At 45.9% G+C, this 19,090-nt stretch overlaps 8 non-coding genes across 8 annotated transcripts; all 8 read left to right on the forward strand.

Annotated features, from left to right (window-relative positions):
• Positions 1-1,066: 1,066 nt before the first annotated feature.
• LOC130316875 (U2 spliceosomal RNA) lies at positions 1,067-1,257 on the forward strand. Its single transcript, XR_008864084.1, has one exon. It is a non-coding gene; the product is annotated as a U2 spliceosomal RNA (small nuclear RNA).
• A 2,091-nt stretch (positions 1,258-3,348) lies between these two features.
• On the forward strand, positions 3,349-3,539 carry LOC130316876 (U2 spliceosomal RNA). Its single transcript, XR_008864085.1, has one exon. It is a non-coding gene; the product is annotated as a U2 spliceosomal RNA (small nuclear RNA).
• Positions 3,540-5,626: 2,087 nt separating this feature from the next.
• On the forward strand, positions 5,627-5,817 carry LOC130316877 (U2 spliceosomal RNA). The gene has a single exon (XR_008864086.1). It is a non-coding gene; the product is annotated as a U2 spliceosomal RNA (small nuclear RNA).
• Positions 5,818-7,909: 2,092 nt separating this feature from the next.
• Positions 7,910-8,100, forward strand: LOC130316879 (U2 spliceosomal RNA). The gene has a single exon (XR_008864087.1). It is a non-coding gene; the product is annotated as a U2 spliceosomal RNA (small nuclear RNA).
• A 2,091-nt stretch (positions 8,101-10,191) lies between these two features.
• Positions 10,192-10,382, forward strand: LOC130316880 (U2 spliceosomal RNA). The gene has a single exon (XR_008864088.1). It is a non-coding gene; the product is annotated as a U2 spliceosomal RNA (small nuclear RNA).
• Positions 10,383-12,465: 2,083 nt separating this feature from the next.
• On the forward strand, positions 12,466-12,656 carry LOC130316881 (U2 spliceosomal RNA). Its single transcript, XR_008864089.1, has one exon. It is a non-coding gene; the product is annotated as a U2 spliceosomal RNA (small nuclear RNA).
• Positions 12,657-14,737: 2,081 nt separating this feature from the next.
• On the forward strand, positions 14,738-14,928 carry LOC130316882 (U2 spliceosomal RNA). Its single transcript, XR_008864090.1, has one exon. It is a non-coding gene; the product is annotated as a U2 spliceosomal RNA (small nuclear RNA).
• A 2,083-nt stretch (positions 14,929-17,011) lies between these two features.
• Positions 17,012-17,202, forward strand: LOC130316884 (U2 spliceosomal RNA). The gene has a single exon (XR_008864092.1). It is a non-coding gene; the product is annotated as a U2 spliceosomal RNA (small nuclear RNA).
• Positions 17,203-19,090: the final 1,888 nt, after the last annotated feature.

Below are 19,090 nucleotides of genomic sequence, written 5' to 3' on the forward strand. Positions count from 1 at the left end.
ACGAAAAAAAAGAAGAAAAAGAAGAATAATACGCCCAGAAAAGAGGCGAAAAGGAGAAAAACGTAAAAAAACGTGAAAAAAAAGTAAGAGGAAGAGAAGGGAAAAAAAGGTGGAAATGGGTTTAAAAGTGATTTCGGCGGAGAAATATATATATATATATATATATATATATATATACTATATATATATATATACGCGCACACACACACATATATATAAACGTATTCTCCGTTGAGATATTGCAGCCGCTGCTGTGTCCAGGCCCAGGAGCCTTAGCACTGTGCTGTGATGTCACTCAATACCACTGACATCACTAGGTGTAAACAACATCTCTCCTTTGCTGTGTATGTGACTATGGAGCTGTTTGGTGATGTCGTCTATTATGGCCTTCATAGAAGCAACAGGAGATTGTTGCATCCATCTAGAACCCTCAGAACTACAGTGCTATGATGTCACTCACTTCCACAGGCCTTGCAGAGTGTAAACAACAACAACCCAGCTTTGTCGTGTATGTAACCATAGGGATTGTGATGTCACCTAGAACCTTCACAGCAGCGACAGCTTTATGAGGAGCATCAGCACTGCTCTGCCTGAGCAGAACCATCACCGCCATAGGTTGTCAAATAACCCGGATTTAACCCACACAGGTAAGTCCAATGGGGTGCAGGCATGTCCTCTATGCTTACAGCTTCCCGTGGGTGTTGGTTTGATACCGTTTGGGGACAGCCAAGGAGGCATCTGCAGGCAACAAAGGTAGGTGTGTGCTTGTGTGTGTGTTTCCTATGCAGATCCTAAGCCCAGTGTCACATGCAAGTAGGAGGAGTAAGAAGGGTTCCTGGCAAATCCGGGTTATGGATTGCATTTAAAAAGGCCCCGTGGGAGTGCAATGGGCCCCTGTCTTGCTGCTTAGCAATAATGGTATGGGTTTAGGTTCTGCTGTGTGTACTGGTGGTTGACTGCCCCCCAGCCCAGAGTGTGCATGGAAAATTGTCTGGCAGCCTCCCTGACAGCAAGCAGTGATAGTGCCCATGAAGGGGACCTTGTTGGGCCCGCCCCTTTCACGGTTATCGCTTCTCGGCCTTTTGGCTAAGATCAAGTGTAGTATCTGTTCTTATCAGTTTAATATCTGATACGTCCCCTATCTGGGGACCATATATTAAATGGATTTTTGAGAACGGGGGCCGATTTCGAAGCTTGCTTCCGTCGCCCTATGCATTGACCCGATATGGCAGTATCTTCGGGTACAGTGCACCACCCCCTTACAGGGTTAAAAAGAAAGATTCCTACTTTCATTGCTACCTGCTTGCTGGCTAGCCAGCTAGCCAGCCCTGTGGGCCTTGCTGCTGCTGCTGCTGCTGCTGCAGCCAAAAAACAAAAGGTGGTGCTGCTGCTGCTTCTGCTGCTTCTGCTTGTGTCTGGCCGCTGTTGGAGCGTCCAGGCACAGGACTTCTGCTGCTGCTGACTAAATGGCCTCCTTAATTGGATCATTTGAGTAGCCAGCACACCTGTGCAGGTAGGGCATGACATGATAGGCAGCTGCCTTGATAGCGGGTGGGTGCTGAATGTTCCTAATTGACAAAATAAGATTAATGCTTATGAAGAAATATAAAATCTCATCCCTTCCCCAATATCGCGCCACACCCCTACCCCTTAATTCCCTGGTTGAACTTGATGGACATATGTCTTTTTTCGACCGTACTAACTATGTAACTATGTAACATAACATGGGGGGGTCTCCTGGCTGTTCACACAGGTGTGTCATTGCTGTACATTGACCATGCATTGCTTCTGTGGTATTGCAAAGGCAAAGACAAATGCTTCCAGCCATCCATTGCACTAATGGATTGGTCATCAGCTGGCTGTCTATGTCCCGCATCAATATAGACCAAAGTACAGAGGGTTAGGCTATGCTATAGTGCACCTACCTGATGCATCAGAAGGTGCGAGGCCCTTGCTAAATTCTGTGCACAGACTTTGAGATCTATGCTTTAGACTGTATCTAAACCTGCTCCAACATGGACTGACATTCTGGCCTACTTTCAGCCGATGCGACTTGTCTGTCGCTGAACAGTCGCTTTTTATGTATTCAGCACCTATGTATAATGTTGTAAAAATGCTCTAGAAGCTAAAGTCGCAGAAATGTCACACATATTTGGCCTGCAACTTTCTGTGCGACAAATTCAGACAGGAAAAATCAGTATAAATCCTTAGAAAATTATCCCCCAGTGTCTCCATCTGCTGGCGGTATTGAATAAGCATTGCTGCACTGATGGGGTATGCATTAGACGAAAAAAAAGAAGAAAAAGAAGAATAATACGCCCAGAAAAGAGGCGAAAAGGAGAAAAACGTAAAAAAACGTGAAAAAAAAGTAAGAGGAAGAGAAGGGAAAAAAAGGTGGAAATGGGTTTAAAAGTGATTTCGGCGGAGAAATATATATATATATATATATATATATATATATATATATATATATATACGCGCACACACACACATATATATAAACGTATTCTCCGTTGAGATATTGCAGCCGCTGCTGTGTCCAGGCCCAGGAGCCTTAGCACTGTGCTGTGATGTCACTCAATACCACTGACATCACTAGGTGTAAACAACATCTCTCCTTTGCTGTGTATGTGACTATGGAGCTGTTTGGTGATGTCGTCTATTATGGCCTTCATAGAAGCAACAGGAGATTGTTGCATCCATCTAGAACCCTCAGAACTACAGTGCTATGATGTCACTCACTTCCACAGGCCTTGCAGAGTGTAAACAACAACAACCCAGCTTTGTCGTGTATGTAACCATAGGGATTGTGATGTCACCTAGAACCTTCACAGCAGCGACAGCTTTATGAGGAGCATCAGCACTGCTCTGCCTGAGCAGAACCATCACCGCCATAGGTTGTCAAATAACCCGGATTTAACCCACACAGGTAAGTCCAATGGGGTGCAGGCATGTCCTCTATGCTTACAGCTTCCCGTGGGTGTTGGTTTGATACCGTTTGGGGACAGCCAAGGAGGCATCTGCAGGCAACAAAGGTAGGTGTGTGCTTGTGTGTGTGTTTCCTATGCAGATCCTAAGCCCAGTGTCACATGCAAGTAGGAGGAGTAAGAAGGGTTCCTGGCAAATCCGGGTTATGGATTGCATTTAAAAAGGCCCCGTGGGAGTGCAATGGGCCCCTGTCTTGCTGCTTAGCAATAATGGTATGGGTTTAGGTTCTGCTGTGTGTACTGGTGGTTGACTGCCCCCCAGCCCAGAGTGTGCATGGAAAATTGTCTGGCAGCCTCCCTGACAGCAAGCAGTGATAGTGCCCATGAAGGGGACCTTGTTGGGCCCGCCCCTTTCACGGTTATCGCTTCTCGGCCTTTTGGCTAAGATCAAGTGTAGTATCTGTTCTTATCAGTTTAATATCTGATACGTCCCCTATCTGGGGACCATATATTAAATGGATTTTTGAGAACGGGGGCCGATTTCGAAGCTTGCTTCCGTCGCCCTATGCATTGACCCGATATGGCAGTATCTTCGGGTACAGTGCACCACCCCCTTACAGGGTTAAAAAGAAAGATTCCTACTTTCATTGCTACCTGCTTGCTGGCTAGCCAGCTAGCCAGCCCTGTGGGCCTTGCTGCTGCTGCTGCTGCTGCTGCAGCCAAAAAACAAAAGGTGGTGCTGCTGCTGCTTCTGCTGCTTCTGCTTGTGTCTGGCCGCTGTTGGAGCGTCCAGGCACAGGACTTCTGCTGCTGCTGACTAAATGGCCTCCTTAATTGGATCATTTGAGTAGCCAGCACACCTGTGCAGGTAGGGCATGACATGATAGGCAGCTGCCTTGATAGCGGGTGGGTGCTGAATGTTCCTAATTGACAAAATAAGATTAATGCTTATGAAGAAATATAAAATCTCATCCCTTCCCCAATATCGCGCCACACCCCTACCCCTTAATTCCCTGGTTGAACTTGATGGACATATGTCTTTTTTCGACCGTACTAACTATGTAACTATGTAACATAACATGGGGGGGTCTCCTGGCTGTTCACACAGGTGTGTCATTGCTGTACATTGACCATGCATTGCTTCTGTGGTATTGCAAAGGCAAAGACAAATGCTTCCAGCCATCCATTGCACTAATGGATTGGTCATCAGCTGGCTGTCTATGTCCCGCATCAATATAGACCAAAGTACAGAGGGTTAGGCTATGCTATAGTGCACCTACCTGATGCATCAGAAGGTGCGAGGCCCTTGCTAAATTCTGTGCACAGACTTTGAGATCTATGCTTTAGACTGTATCTAAACCTGCTCCAACATGGACTGACATTCTGGCCTACTTTCAGCCGATGCGACTTGTCTGTCGCTGAACAGTCGCTTTTTATGTATTCAGCACCTATGTATAATGTTGTAAAAATGCTCTAGAAGCTAAAGTCGCAGAAATGTCACACATATTTGGCCTGCAACTTTCTGTGCGACAAATTCAGACAGGAAAAATCAGTATAAATCCTTAGAAAATTATCCCCCAGTGTCTCCATCTGCTGGCGGTATTGAATAAGCATTGCTGCACTGATGGGGTATGCATTAGACGAAAAAAAAGAAGAAAAAGAAGAATAATACGCCCAGAAAAGAGGCGAAAAGGAGAAAAACGTAAAAAAACGTGAAAAAAAAGTAAGAGGAAGAGAAGGGAAAAAAAGGTGGAAATGGGTTTAAAAGTGATTTCGGCGGAGAAATATATATATATATATATATATATATATATATATATATATATACGCGCACACACACACATATATATAAACGTATTCTCCGTTGAGATATTGCAGCCGCTGCTGTGTCCAGGCCCAGGAGCCTTAGCACTGTGCTGTGATGTCACTCAATACCACTGACATCACTAGGTGTAAACAACATCTCTCCTTTGCTGTGTATGTGACTATGGAGCTGTTTGGTGATGTCGTCTATTATGGCCTTCATAGAAGCAACAGGAGATTGTTGCATCCATCTAGAACCCTCAGAACTACAGTGCTATGATGTCACTCACTTCCACAGGCCTTGCAGAGTGTAAACAACAACAACCCAGCTTTGTCGTGTATGTAACCATAGGGATTGTGATGTCACCTAGAACCTTCACAGCAGCGACAGCTTTATGAGGAGCATCAGCACTGCTCTGCCTGAGCAGAACCATCACCGCCATAGGTTGTCAAATAACCCGGATTTAACCCACACAGGTAAGTCCAATGGGGTGCAGGCATGTCCTCTATGCTTACAGCTTCCCGTGGGTGTTGGTTTGATACCGTTTGGGGACAGCCAAGGAGGCATCTGCAGGCAACAAAGGTAGGTGTGTGCTTGTGTGTGTGTTTCCTATGCAGATCCTAAGCCCAGTGTCACATGCAAGTAGGAGGAGTAAGAAGGGTTCCTGGCAAATCCGGGTTATGGATTGCATTTAAAAAGGCCCCGTGGGAGTGCAATGGGCCCCTGTCTTGCTGCTTAGCAATAATGGTATGGGTTTAGGTTCTGCTGTGTGTACTGGTGGTTGACTGCCCCCCAGCCCAGAGTGTGCATGGAAAATTGTCTGGCAGCCTCCCTGACAGCAAGCAGTGATAGTGCCCATGAAGGGGACCTTGTTGGGCCCGCCCCTTTCACGGTTATCGCTTCTCGGCCTTTTGGCTAAGATCAAGTGTAGTATCTGTTCTTATCAGTTTAATATCTGATACGTCCCCTATCTGGGGACCATATATTAAATGGATTTTTGAGAACGGGGGCCGATTTCGAAGCTTGCTTCCGTCGCCCTATGCATTGACCCGATATGGCAGTATCTTCGGGTACAGTGCACCACCCCCTTACAGGGTTAAAAAGAAAGATTCCTACTTTCATTGCTACCTGCTTGCTGGCTAGCCAGCTAGCCAGCCCTGTGGGCCTTGCTGCTGCTGCTGCTGCTGCTGCAGCCAAAAAACAAAAGGTGGTGCTGCTGCTGCTTCTGCTGCTTCTGCTTGTGTCTGGCCGCTGTTGGAGCGTCCAGGCACAGGACTTCTGCTGCTGCTGACTAAATGGCCTCCTTAATTGGATCATTTGAGTAGCCAGCACACCTGTGCAGGTAGGGCATGACATGATAGGCAGCTGCCTTGATAGCGGGTGGGTGCTGAATGTTCCTAATTGACAAAATAAGATTAATGCTTATGAAGAAATATAAAATCTCATCCCTTCCCCAATATCGCGCCACACCCCTACCCCTTAATTCCCTGGTTGAACTTGATGGACATATGTCTTTTTTCGACCGTACTAACTATGTAACTATGTAACATAACATGGGGGGGTCTCCTGGCTGTTCACACAGGTGTGTCATTGCTGTACATTGACCATGCATTGCTTCTGTGGTATTGCAAAGGCAAAGACAAATGCTTCCAGCCATCCATTGCACTAATGGATTGGTCATCAGCTGGCTGTCTATGTCCCGCATCAATATAGACCAAAGTACAGAGGGTTAGGCTATGCTATAGTGCACCTACCTGATGCATCAGAAGGTGCGAGGCCCTTGCTAAATTCTGTGCACAGACTTTGAGATCTATGCTTTAGACTGTATCTAAACCTGCTCCAACATGGACTGACATTCTGGCCTACTTTCAGCCGATGCGACTTGTCTGTCGCTGAACAGTCGCTTTTTATGTATTCAGCACCTATGTATAATGTTGTAAAAATGCTCTAGAAGCTAAAGTCGCAGAAATGTCACACATATTTGGCCTGCAACTTTCTGTGCGACAAATTCAGACAGGAAAAATCAGTATAAATCCTTAGAAAATTATCCCCCAGTGTCTCCATCTGCTGGCGGTATTGAATAAGCATTGCTGCACTGATGGGGTATGCATTAGACGAAAAAAAAGAAGAAAAAGAAGAATAATACGCCCAGAAAAGAGGCGAAAAGGAGAAAAACGTAAAAAAACGTGAAAAAAAAGTAAGAGGAAGAGAAGGGAAAAAAAGGTGGAAATGGGTTTAAAAGTGATTTCGGCGGAGAATATATATATATATATATATATATATATATATATATATATATATATATACGCGCACACACACACATATATATAAACGTATTCTCCGTTGAGATATTGCAGCCGCTGCTGTGTCCAGGCCCAGGAGCCTTAGCACTGTGCTGTGATGTCACTCAATACCACTGACATCACTAGGTGTAAACAACATCTCTCCTTTGCTGTGTATGTGACTATGGAGCTGTTTGGTGATGTCGTCTATTATGGCCTTCATAGAAGCAACAGGAGATTGTTGCATCCATCTAGAACCCTCAGAACTACAGTGCTATGATGTCACTCACTTCCACAGGCCTTGCAGAGTGTAAACAACAACAACCCAGCTTTGTCGTGTATGTAACCATAGGGATTGTGATGTCACCTAGAACCTTCACAGCAGCGACAGCTTTATGAGGAGCATCAGCACTGCTCTGCCTGAGCAGAACCATCACCGCCATAGGTTGTCAAATAACCCGGATTTAACCCACACAGGTAAGTCCAATGGGGTGCAGGCATGTCCTCTATGCTTACAGCTTCCCGTGGGTGTTGGTTTGATACCGTTTGGGGACAGCCAAGGAGGCATCTGCAGGCAACAAAGGTAGGTGTGTGCTTGTGTGTGTGTTTCCTATGCAGATCCTAAGCCCAGTGTCACATGCAAGTAGGAGGAGTAAGAAGGGTTCCTGGCAAATCCGGGTTATGGATTGCATTTAAAAAGGCCCCGTGGGAGTGCAATGGGCCCCTGTCTTGCTGCTTAGCAATAATGGTATGGGTTTAGGTTCTGCTGTGTGTACTGGTGGTTGACTGCCCCCCAGCCCAGAGTGTGCATGGAAAATTGTCTGGCAGCCTCCCTGACAGCAAGCAGTGATAGTGCCCATGAAGGGGACCTTGTTGGGCCCGCCCCTTTCACGGTTATCGCTTCTCGGCCTTTTGGCTAAGATCAAGTGTAGTATCTGTTCTTATCAGTTTAATATCTGATACGTCCCCTATCTGGGGACCATATATTAAATGGATTTTTGAGAACGGGGGCCGATTTCGAAGCTTGCTTCCGTCGCCCTATGCATTGACCCGATATGGCAGTATCTTCGGGTACAGTGCACCACCCCCTTACAGGGTTAAAAAGAAAGATTCCTACTTTCATTGCTACCTGCTTGCTGGCTAGCCAGCTAGCCAGCCCTGTGGGCCTTGCTGCTGCTGCTGCTGCTGCTGCAGCCAAAAAACAAAAGGTGGTGCTGCTGCTGCTTCTGCTGCTTCTGCTTGTGTCTGGCCGCTGTTGGAGCGTCCAGGCACAGGACTTCTGCTGCTGCTGACTAAATGGCCTCCTTAATTGGATCATTTGAGTAGCCAGCACACCTGTGCAGGTAGGGCATGACATGATAGGCAGCTGCCTTGATAGCGGGTGGGTGCTGAATGTTCCTAATTGACAAAATAAGATTAATGCTTATGAAGAAATATAAAATCTCATCCCTTCCCCAATATCGCGCCACACCCCTACCCCTTAATTCCCTGGTTGAACTTGATGGACATATGTCTTTTTTCGACCGTACTAACTATGTAACTATGTAACATAACATGGGGGGGTCTCCTGGCTGTTCACACAGGTGTGTCATTGCTGTACATTGACCATGCATTGCTTCTGTGGTATTGCAAAGGCAAAGACAAATGCTTCCAGCCATCCATTGCACTAATGGATTGGTCATCAGCTGGCTGTCTATGTCCCGCATCAATATAGACCAAAGTACAGAGGGTTAGGCTATGCTATAGTGCACCTACCTGATGCATCAGAAGGTGCGAGGCCCTTGCTAAATTCTGTGCACAGACTTTGAGATCTATGCTTTAGACTGTATCTAAACCTGCTCCAACATGGACTGACATTCTGGCCTACTTTCAGCCGATGCGACTTGTCTGTCGCTGAACAGTCGCTTTTTATGTATTCAGCACCTATGTATAATGTTGTAAAAATGCTCTAGAAGCTAAAGTCGCAGAAATGTCACACATATTTGGCCTGCAACTTTCTGTGCGACAAATTCAGACAGGAAAAATCAGTATAAATCCTTAGAAAATTATCCCCCAGTGTCTCCATCTGCTGGCGGTATTGAATAAGCATTGCTGCACTGATGGGGTATGCATTAGACGAAAAAAAAGAAGAAAAAGAAGAATAATACGCCCAGAAAAGAGGCGAAAAGGAGAAAAACGTAAAAAAACGTGAAAAAAAAGTAAGAGGAAGAGAAGGGAAAAAAAGGTGGAAATGGGTTTAAAAGTGATTTCGGCGGAGAAATATATATATATATATATATATATATATATATATATATATATATATACGCGCACACACACACATATATATAAACGTATTCTCCGTTGAGATATTGCAGCCGCTGCTGTGTCCAGGCCCAGGAGCCTTAGCACTGTGCTGTGATGTCACTCAATACCACTGACATCACTAGGTGTAAACAACATCTCTCCTTTGCTGTGTATGTGACTATGGAGCTGTTTGGTGATGTCGTCTATTATGGCCTTCATAGAAGCAACAGGAGATTGTTGCATCCATCTAGAACCCTCAGAACTACAGTGCTATGATGTCACTCACTTCCACAGGCCTTGCAGAGTGTAAACAACAACAACCCAGCTTTGTCGTGTATGTAACCATAGGGATTGTGATGTCACCTAGAACCTTCACAGCAGCGACAGCTTTATGAGGAGCATCAGCACTGCTCTGCCTGAGCAGAACCATCACCGCCATAGGTTGTCAAATAACCCGGATTTAACCCACACAGGTAAGTCCAATGGGGTGCAGGCATGTCCTCTATGCTTACAGCTTCCCGTGGGTGTTGGTTTGATACCGTTTGGGGACAGCCAAGGAGGCATCTGCAGGCAACAAAGGTAGGTGTGTGCTTGTGTGTGTGTTTCCTATGCAGATCCTAAGCCCAGTGTCACATGCAAGTAGGAGGAGTAAGAAGGGTTCCTGGCAAATCCGGGTTATGGATTGCATTTAAAAAGGCCCCGTGGGAGTGCAATGGGCCCCTGTCTTGCTGCTTAGCAATAATGGTATGGGTTTAGGTTCTGCTGTGTGTACTGGTGGTTGACTGCCCCCCAGCCCAGAGTGTGCATGGAAAATTGTCTGGCAGCCTCCCTGACAGCAAGCAGTGATAGTGCCCATGAAGGGGACCTTGTTGGGCCCGCCCCTTTCACGGTTATCGCTTCTCGGCCTTTTGGCTAAGATCAAGTGTAGTATCTGTTCTTATCAGTTTAATATCTGATACGTCCCCTATCTGGGGACCATATATTAAATGGATTTTTGAGAACGGGGGCCGATTTCGAAGCTTGCTTCCGTCGCCCTATGCATTGACCCGATATGGCAGTATCTTCGGGTACAGTGCACCACCCCCTTACAGGGTTAAAAAGAAAGATTCCTACTTTCATTGCTACCTGCTTGCTGGCTAGCCAGCTAGCCAGCCCTGTGGGCCTTGCTGCTGCTGCTGCTGCTGCTGCAGCCAAAAAACAAAAGGTGGTGCTGCTGCTGCTTCTGCTGCTTCTGCTTGTGTCTGGCCGCTGTTGGAGCGTCCAGGCACAGGACTTCTGCTGCTGCTGACTAAATGGCCTCCTTAATTGGATCATTTGAGTAGCCAGCACACCTGTGCAGGTAGGGCATGACATGATAGGCAGCTGCCTTGATAGCGGGTGGGTGCTGAATGTTCCTAATTGACAAAATAAGATTAATGCTTATGAAGAAATATAAAATCTCATCCCTTCCCCAATATCGCGCCACACCCCTACCCCTTAATTCCCTGGTTGAACTTGATGGACATATGTCTTTTTTCGACCGTACTAACTATGTAACTATGTAACATAACATGGGGGGGTCTCCTGGCTGTTCACACAGGTGTGTCATTGCTGTACATTGACCATGCATTGCTTCTGTGGTATTGCAAAGGCAAAGACAAATGCTTCCAGCCATCCATTGCACTAATGGATTGGTCATCAGCTGGCTGTCTATGTCCCGCATCAATATAGACCAAAGTACAGAGGGTTAGGCTATGCTATAGTGCACCTACCTGATGCATCAGAAGGTGCGAGGCCCTTGCTAAATTCTGTGCACAGACTTTGAGATCTATGCTTTAGACTGTATCTAAACCTGCTCCAACATGGACTGACATTCTGGCCTACTTTCAGCCGATGCGACTTGTCTGTCGCTGAACAGTCGCTTTTTATGTATTCAGCACCTATGTATAATGTTGTAAAAATGCTCTAGAAGCTAAAGTCGCAGAAATGTCACACATATTTGGCCTGCAACTTTCTGTGCGACAAATTCAGACAGGAAAAATCAGTATAAATCCTTAGAAAATTATCCCCCAGTGTCTCCATCTGCTGGCGGTATTGAATAAGCATTGCTGCACTGATGGGGTATGCATTAGACGAAAAAAAAGAAGAAAAAGAAGAATAATACGCCCAGAAAAGAGGCGAAAAGGAGAAAAACGTAAAAAAACGTGAAAAAAAAGTAAGAGGAAGAGAAGGGAAAAAAAGGTGGAAATGGGTTTAAAAGTGATTTCGGCGGAGAAATATATATATATATATATATATATATATATATATATATACGCGCACACACACACATATATATAAACGTATTCTCCGTTGAGATATTGCAGCCGCTGCTGTGTCCAGGCCCAGGAGCCTTAGCACTGTGCTGTGATGTCACTCAATACCACTGACATCACTAGGTGTAAACAACATCTCTCCTTTGCTGTGTATGTGACTATGGAGCTGTTTGGTGATGTCGTCTATTATGGCCTTCATAGAAGCAACAGGAGATTGTTGCATCCATCTAGAACCCTCAGAACTACAGTGCTATGATGTCACTCACTTCCACAGGCCTTGCAGAGTGTAAACAACAACAACCCAGCTTTGTCGTGTATGTAACCATAGGGATTGTGATGTCACCTAGAACCTTCACAGCAGCGACAGCTTTATGAGGAGCATCAGCACTGCTCTGCCTGAGCAGAACCATCACCGCCATAGGTTGTCAAATAACCCGGATTTAACCCACACAGGTAAGTCCAATGGGGTGCAGGCATGTCCTCTATGCTTACAGCTTCCCGTGGGTGTTGGTTTGATACCGTTTGGGGACAGCCAAGGAGGCATCTGCAGGCAACAAAGGTAGGTGTGTGCTTGTGTGTGTGTTTCCTATGCAGATCCTAAGCCCAGTGTCACATGCAAGTAGGAGGAGTAAGAAGGGTTCCTGGCAAATCCGGGTTATGGATTGCATTTAAAAAGGCCCCGTGGGAGTGCAATGGGCCCCTGTCTTGCTGCTTAGCAATAATGGTATGGGTTTAGGTTCTGCTGTGTGTACTGGTGGTTGACTGCCCCCCAGCCCAGAGTGTGCATGGAAAATTGTCTGGCAGCCTCCCTGACAGCAAGCAGTGATAGTGCCCATGAAGGGGACCTTGTTGGGCCCGCCCCTTTCACGGTTATCGCTTCTCGGCCTTTTGGCTAAGATCAAGTGTAGTATCTGTTCTTATCAGTTTAATATCTGATACGTCCCCTATCTGGGGACCATATATTAAATGGATTTTTGAGAACGGGGGCCGATTTCGAAGCTTGCTTCCGTCGCCCTATGCATTGACCCGATATGGCAGTATCTTCGGGTACAGTGCACCACCCCCTTACAGGGTTAAAAAGAAAGATTCCTACTTTCATTGCTACCTGCTTGCTGGCTAGCCAGCTAGCCAGCCCTGTGGGCCTTGCTGCTGCTGCTGCTGCTGCTGCAGCCAAAAAACAAAAGGTGGTGCTGCTGCTGCTTCTGCTGCTTCTGCTTGTGTCTGGCCGCTGTTGGAGCGTCCAGGCACAGGACTTCTGCTGCTGCTGACTAAATGGCCTCCTTAATTGGATCATTTGAGTAGCCAGCACACCTGTGCAGGTAGGGCATGACATGATAGGCAGCTGCCTTGATAGCGGGTGGGTGCTGAATGTTCCTAATTGACAAAATAAGATTAATGCTTATGAAGAAATATAAAATCTCATCCCTTCCCCAATATCGCGCCACACCCCTACCCCTTAATTCCCTGGTTGAACTTGATGGACATATGTCTTTTTTCGACCGTACTAACTATGTAACTATGTAACATAACATGGGGGGGTCTCCTGGCTGTTCACACAGGTGTGTCATTGCTGTACATTGACCATGCATTGCTTCTGTGGTATTGCAAAGGCAAAGACAAATGCTTCCAGCCATCCATTGCACTAATGGATTGGTCATCAGCTGGCTGTCTATGTCCCGCATCAATATAGACCAAAGTACAGAGGGTTAGGCTATGCTATAGTGCACCTACCTGATGCATCAGAAGGTGCGAGGCCCTTGCTAAATTCTGTGCACAGACTTTGAGATCTATGCTTTAGACTGTATCTAAACCTGCTCCAACATGGACTGACATTCTGGCCTACTTTCAGCCGATGCGACTTGTCTGTCGCTGAACAGTCGCTTTTTATGTATTCAGCACCTATGTATAATGTTGTAAAAATGCTCTAGAAGCTAAAGTCGCAGAAATGTCACACATATTTGGCCTGCAACTTTCTGTGCGACAAATTCAGACAGGAAAAATCAGTATAAATCCTTAGAAAATTATCCCCCAGTGTCTCCATCTGCTGGCGGTATTGAATAAGCATTGCTGCACTGATGGGGTATGCATTAGACGAAAAAAAAGAAGAAAAAGAAGAATAATACGCCCAGAAAAGAGGCGAAAAGGAGAAAAACGTAAAAAAACGTGAAAAAAAAGTAAGAGGAAGAGAAGGGAAAAAAAGGTGGAAATGGGTTTAAAAGTGATTTCGGCGGAGAAATATATATATATATATATATATATATATATATATATACGCGCACACACACACATATATATAAACGTATTCTCCGTTGAGATATTGCAGCCGCTGCTGTGTCCAGGCCCAGGAGCCTTAGCACTGTGCTGTGATGTCACTCAATACCACTGACATCACTAGGTGTAAACAACATCTCTCCTTTGCTGTGTATGTGACTATGGAGCTGTTTGGTGATGTCGTCTATTATGGCCTTCATAGAAGCAACAGGAGATTGTTGCATCCATCTAGAACCCTCAGAACTACAGTGCTATGATGTCACTCACTTCCACAGGCCTTGCAGAGTGTAAACAACAACAACCCAGCTTTGTCGTGTATGTAACCATAGGGATTGTGATGTCACCTAGAACCTTCACAGCAGCGACAGCTTTATGAGGAGCATCAGCACTGCTCTGCCTGAGCAGAACCATCACCGCCATAGGTTGTCAAATAACCCGGATTCAACCCACACAGGTAAGTCCAATGGGGTGCAGGCATGTCCTCTATGCTTACAGCTTCCCGTGGGTGTTGGTTTGATACCGTTTGGGGACAGCCAAGGAGGCATCTGCAGGCAACAAAGGTAGGTGTGTGCTTGTGTGTGTGTTTCCTATGCAGATCCTAAGCCCAGTGTCACATGCAAGTAGGAGGAGTAAGAAGGGTTCCTGGCAAATCCGGGTTATGGATTGCATTTAAAAAGGCCCCGTGGGAGTGCAATGGGCCCCTGTCTTGCTGCTTAGCAATAATGGTATGGGTTTAGGTTCTGCTGTGTGTACTGGTGGTTGACTGCCCCCCAGCCCAGAGTGTGCATGGAAAATTGTCTGGCAGCCTCCCTGACAGCAAGCAGTGATAGTGCCCATGAAGGGGACCTTGTTGGGCCCGCCCCTTTCACGGTTATCGCTTCTCGGCCTTTTGGCTAAGATCAAGTGTAGTATCTGTTCTTATCAGTTTAATATCTGATACGTCCCCTATCTGGGGACCATATATTAAATGGATTTTTGAGAACGGGGGCCGATTTCGAAGCTTGCTTCCGTCGCCCTATGCATTGACCCGATATGGCAGTATCTTCGGGTACAGTGCACCACCCCCTTACAGGGTTAAAAAGAAAGATTCCTACTTTCATTGCTACCTGCTTGCTGGCTAGCCAGCTAGCCAGCCCTGTGGGCCTTGCTGCTGCTGCTGCTGCTGCTGCAGCCAAAAAACAAAAGGTGGTGCTGCTGCTGCTTCTGCTGCTTCTGCTTGTGTCTGGCCGCTGTTGGAGCGTCCAGGCACAGGACTTCTGCTGCTGCTGACTAAATGGCCTCCTTAATTGGATCATTTGAGTAGCCAGCACACCTGTGCAGGTAGGGCATGACATGATAGGCAGCTGCCTTGATAGCGGGTGGGTGCTGAATGTTCCTAATTGACAAAATAAGATTAATGCTTATGAAGAAATATAAAATCTCATCCCTTCCCCAATATCGCGCCACACCCCTACCCCTTAATTCCCTGGTTGAACTTGATGGACATATGTCTTTTTTCGACCGTACTAACTATGTAACTATGTAACATAACATGGGGGGGTCTCCTGGCTGTTCACACAGGTGTGTCATTGCTGTACATTGACCATGCATTGCTTCTGTGGTATTGCAAAGGCAAAGACAAATGCTTCCAGCCATCCATTGCACTAATGGATTGGTCATCAGCTGGCTGTCTATGTCCCGCATCAATATAGACCAAAGTACAGAGGGTTAGGCTATGCTATAGTGCACCTACCTGATGCATCAGAAGGTGCGAGGCCCTTGCTAAATTCTGTGCACAGACTTTGAGATCTATGCTTTAGACTGTATCTAAACCTGCTCCAACATGGACTGACATTCTGGCCTACTTTCAGCCGATGCGACTTGTCTGTCGCTGAACAGTCGCTTTTTATGTATTCAGCACCTATGTATAATGTTGTAAAAATGCTCTAGAAGCTAAAGTCGCAGAAATGTCACACATATTTGGCCTGCAACTTTCTGTGCGACAAATTCAGACAGGAAAAATCAGTATAAATCCTTAGAAAATTATCCCCCAGTGTCTCCATCTGCTGGCGGTATTGAATAAGCATTGCTGCACTGATGGGGTATGCATTAGACGAAAAAAAAGAAGAAAAAGAAGAATAATACGCCCAGAAAAGAGGCGAAAAGGAGAAAAACGTAAAAAAACGTGAAAAAAAAGTAAGAGGAAGAGAAGGGAAAAAAAGGTGGAAATGGGTTTAAAAGTGATTTCGGCGGAGAAATATATATATATATATATATATATATATATATATATATATATATATATACGCGCACACACACACATATATATAAACGTATTCTCCGTTGAGATATTGCAGCCGCTGCTGTGTCCAGGCCCAGGAGCCTTAGCACTGTGCTGTGATGTCACTCAATACCACTGACATCACTAGGTGTAAACAACATCTCTCCTTTGCTGTGTATGTGACTATGGAGCTGTTTGGTGATGTCGTCTATTATGGCCTTCATAGAAGCAACAGGAGATTGTTGCATCCATCTAGAACCCTCAGAACTACAGTGCTATGATGTCACTCACTTCCACAGGCCTTGCAGAGTGTAAACAACAACAACCCAGCTTTGTCGTGTATGTAACCATAGGGATTGTGATGTCACCTAGAACCTTCACAGCAGCGACAGCTTTATGAGGAGCATCAGCACTGCTCTGCCTGAGCAGAACCATCACCGCCATAGGTTGTCAAATAACCCGGATTTAACCCACACAGGTAAGTCCAATGGGGTGCAGGCATGTCCTCTATGCTTACAGCTTCCCGTGGGTGTTGGTTTGATACCGTTTGGGGACAGCTCTGCAGGCAACAAAGGTAGGTGTGTGCTTGTGTGTGTGTTTCCTATGCAGATCCTAAGCCCAGTGTCACATGCAAGTAGGAGGAGTAAGAAGGGTTCCTGGCAAATCCGGGTTATGGATTGCATTTAAAAAGGCCCCGTGGGAGTGCAATGGGCCCCTGTCTTGCTGCTTAGCAATAATGGTATGGGTTTAGGTTCTGCTGTGTGTACTGGTGGTTGACTGCCCCCCAGCCCAGAGTGTGCATGGAAAATTGTCTGGCAGCCTCCCTGACAGCAAGCAGTGATAGTGCCCATGAAGGGGACCTTGTTGGGCCCACCCCTTTCACGGTTATCGCTTCTCGGCCTTTTGGCTAAGATCAAGTGTAGTATCTGTTCTTATCAGTTTAATATCTGATACGTCCCCTATCTGGGGACCATATATTAAATGGATTTTTGAGAACGGGGGCCGATTTCGAAGCTTGCTTCCGTCGCCCTATGCATTGACCCGATATGGCAGTATCTTCGGGTACAGTGCACCACCCCCTTACAGGGTTAAAAAGAAAGATTCCTACTTTCATTGCTACCTGCTTGCTGGCTAGCCAGCTAGCCAGCCCTGTGGGCCTTGCTGCTGCTGCTGCTGCTGCTGCAGCCAAAAAACAAAAGGTGGTGCTGCTGCTGCTTCTGCTGCTTCTGCTTGTGTCTGGCCGCTGTTGGAGCGTCCAGGCACAGGACTTCTGCTGCTGCTGACTAAATGGCCTCCTTAATTGGATCATTTGAGTAGCCAGCACACCTGTGCAGGTAGGGCATGACATGATAGGCAGCTGCCTTGATAGCGGGTGGGTGCTGAATGTTCCTAATTGACAAAATAAGATTAATGCTTATGAAGAAATATAAAATCTCATCCCTTCCCCAATATCGCGCCACACCCCTACCCCTTAATTCCCTGGTTGAACTTGATGGACATATGTCTTTTTTCGACCGTACTAACTATGTAACTATGTAACATAACATGGGGGGGTCTCCTGGCTGTTCACACAGGTGTGTCATTGCTGTACATTGACCATGCATTGCTTCTGTGGTATTGCAAAGGCAAAGACAAATGCTTCCAGCCATCCATTGCACTAATGGATTGGTCATCAGCTGGCTGTCTATGTCCCGCATCAATATAGACCAAAGTACAGAGGGTTAGGCTATGCTATAGTGCACCTACCTGATGCATCAGAAGGTGCGAGGCCCTTGCTAAATTCTGTGCACAGACTTTGAGATCTATGCTTTAGACTGTATCTAAACCTGCTCCAACATGGACTGACATTCTGGCCTACTTTCAGCCGATGCGACTTGTCTGTCGCTGAACAGTCGCTTTTTATGTATTCAGCACCTATGTATAATGTTGTAAAAATGCTCTAGAAGCTAAAGTCGCAGAAATGTCACACATATTTGGCCTGCAACTTTCTGTGCGACAAATTCAGACAGGAAAAATCAGTATAAATCCTTAGAAAATTATCCCCCAGTGTCTCCATCTGCTGGCGGTATTGAATAAGCATTGCTGCACTGATGGGGTATGCATTAGACGAAAAAAAAGAAGAAAAAGAAGAATAATACGCCCAGAAAAGAGGCGAAAAGGAGAAAAACGTAAAAAAACGTGAAAAAAAAGTAAGAGGAAGAGAAGGGAAAAAAAGGTGGAAATGGGTTTAAAAGTGATTTCGGCGGAGAAATATATATATATATATATATATATATATATATATATATACGCGCACACACACACATATATATAAACGTATTCTCCGTTGAGATATTGCAGCCGCTGCTGTGTCCAGGCCCAGGAGCCTTAGCACTGTGCTGTGATGTCACTCAATACCACTGACATCACTAGGTGTAAACAACATCTCTCCTTTGCTGTGTATGTGACTATGGAGCTGTTTGGTGATGTCGTCTATTATGGCCTTCATAGAAGCAACAGGAGATTGTTGCATCCATCTAGAACCCTCAGAACTACAGTGCTATGATGTCACTCACTTCCACAGGCCTTGCAGAGTGTAAACAACAACAACCCAGCTTTGTCGTGTATGTAACCATAGGGATTGTGATGTCACCTAGAACCTTCACAGCAGCGACAGCTTTATGAGGAGCATCAGCACTGCTCTGCCTGAGCAGAACCATCACCGCCATAGGTTGTCAAATAACCCGGATTTAACCCACACAGGTAAGTCCAATGGGGTGCAGGCATGTCGTCCTCTATGCTTACAGCTTCCCGTGGGTGTTGGTTTGATACCGTTTGGGGACAGCCAAGGAGGCATCTGCAGGCAACAAAGGTAGGTGTGTGCTTGTGTGTGTGTTTCCTATGCAGATCCTAAGCCCAGTGTCACATGCAAGTAGGAGGAGTAAGAAGGGTTCCTGGCAAATCCGGGTTATGGATTGCATTTAAAA

The sequence above is a fragment of the Hyla sarda genome, unplaced genomic scaffold, assembly GCF_029499605.1.
Source record: "Hyla sarda isolate aHylSar1 unplaced genomic scaffold, aHylSar1.hap1 scaffold_197, whole genome shotgun sequence".
NCBI lineage: Eukaryota > Metazoa > Chordata > Amphibia > Anura > Hylidae > Hyla > Hyla sarda.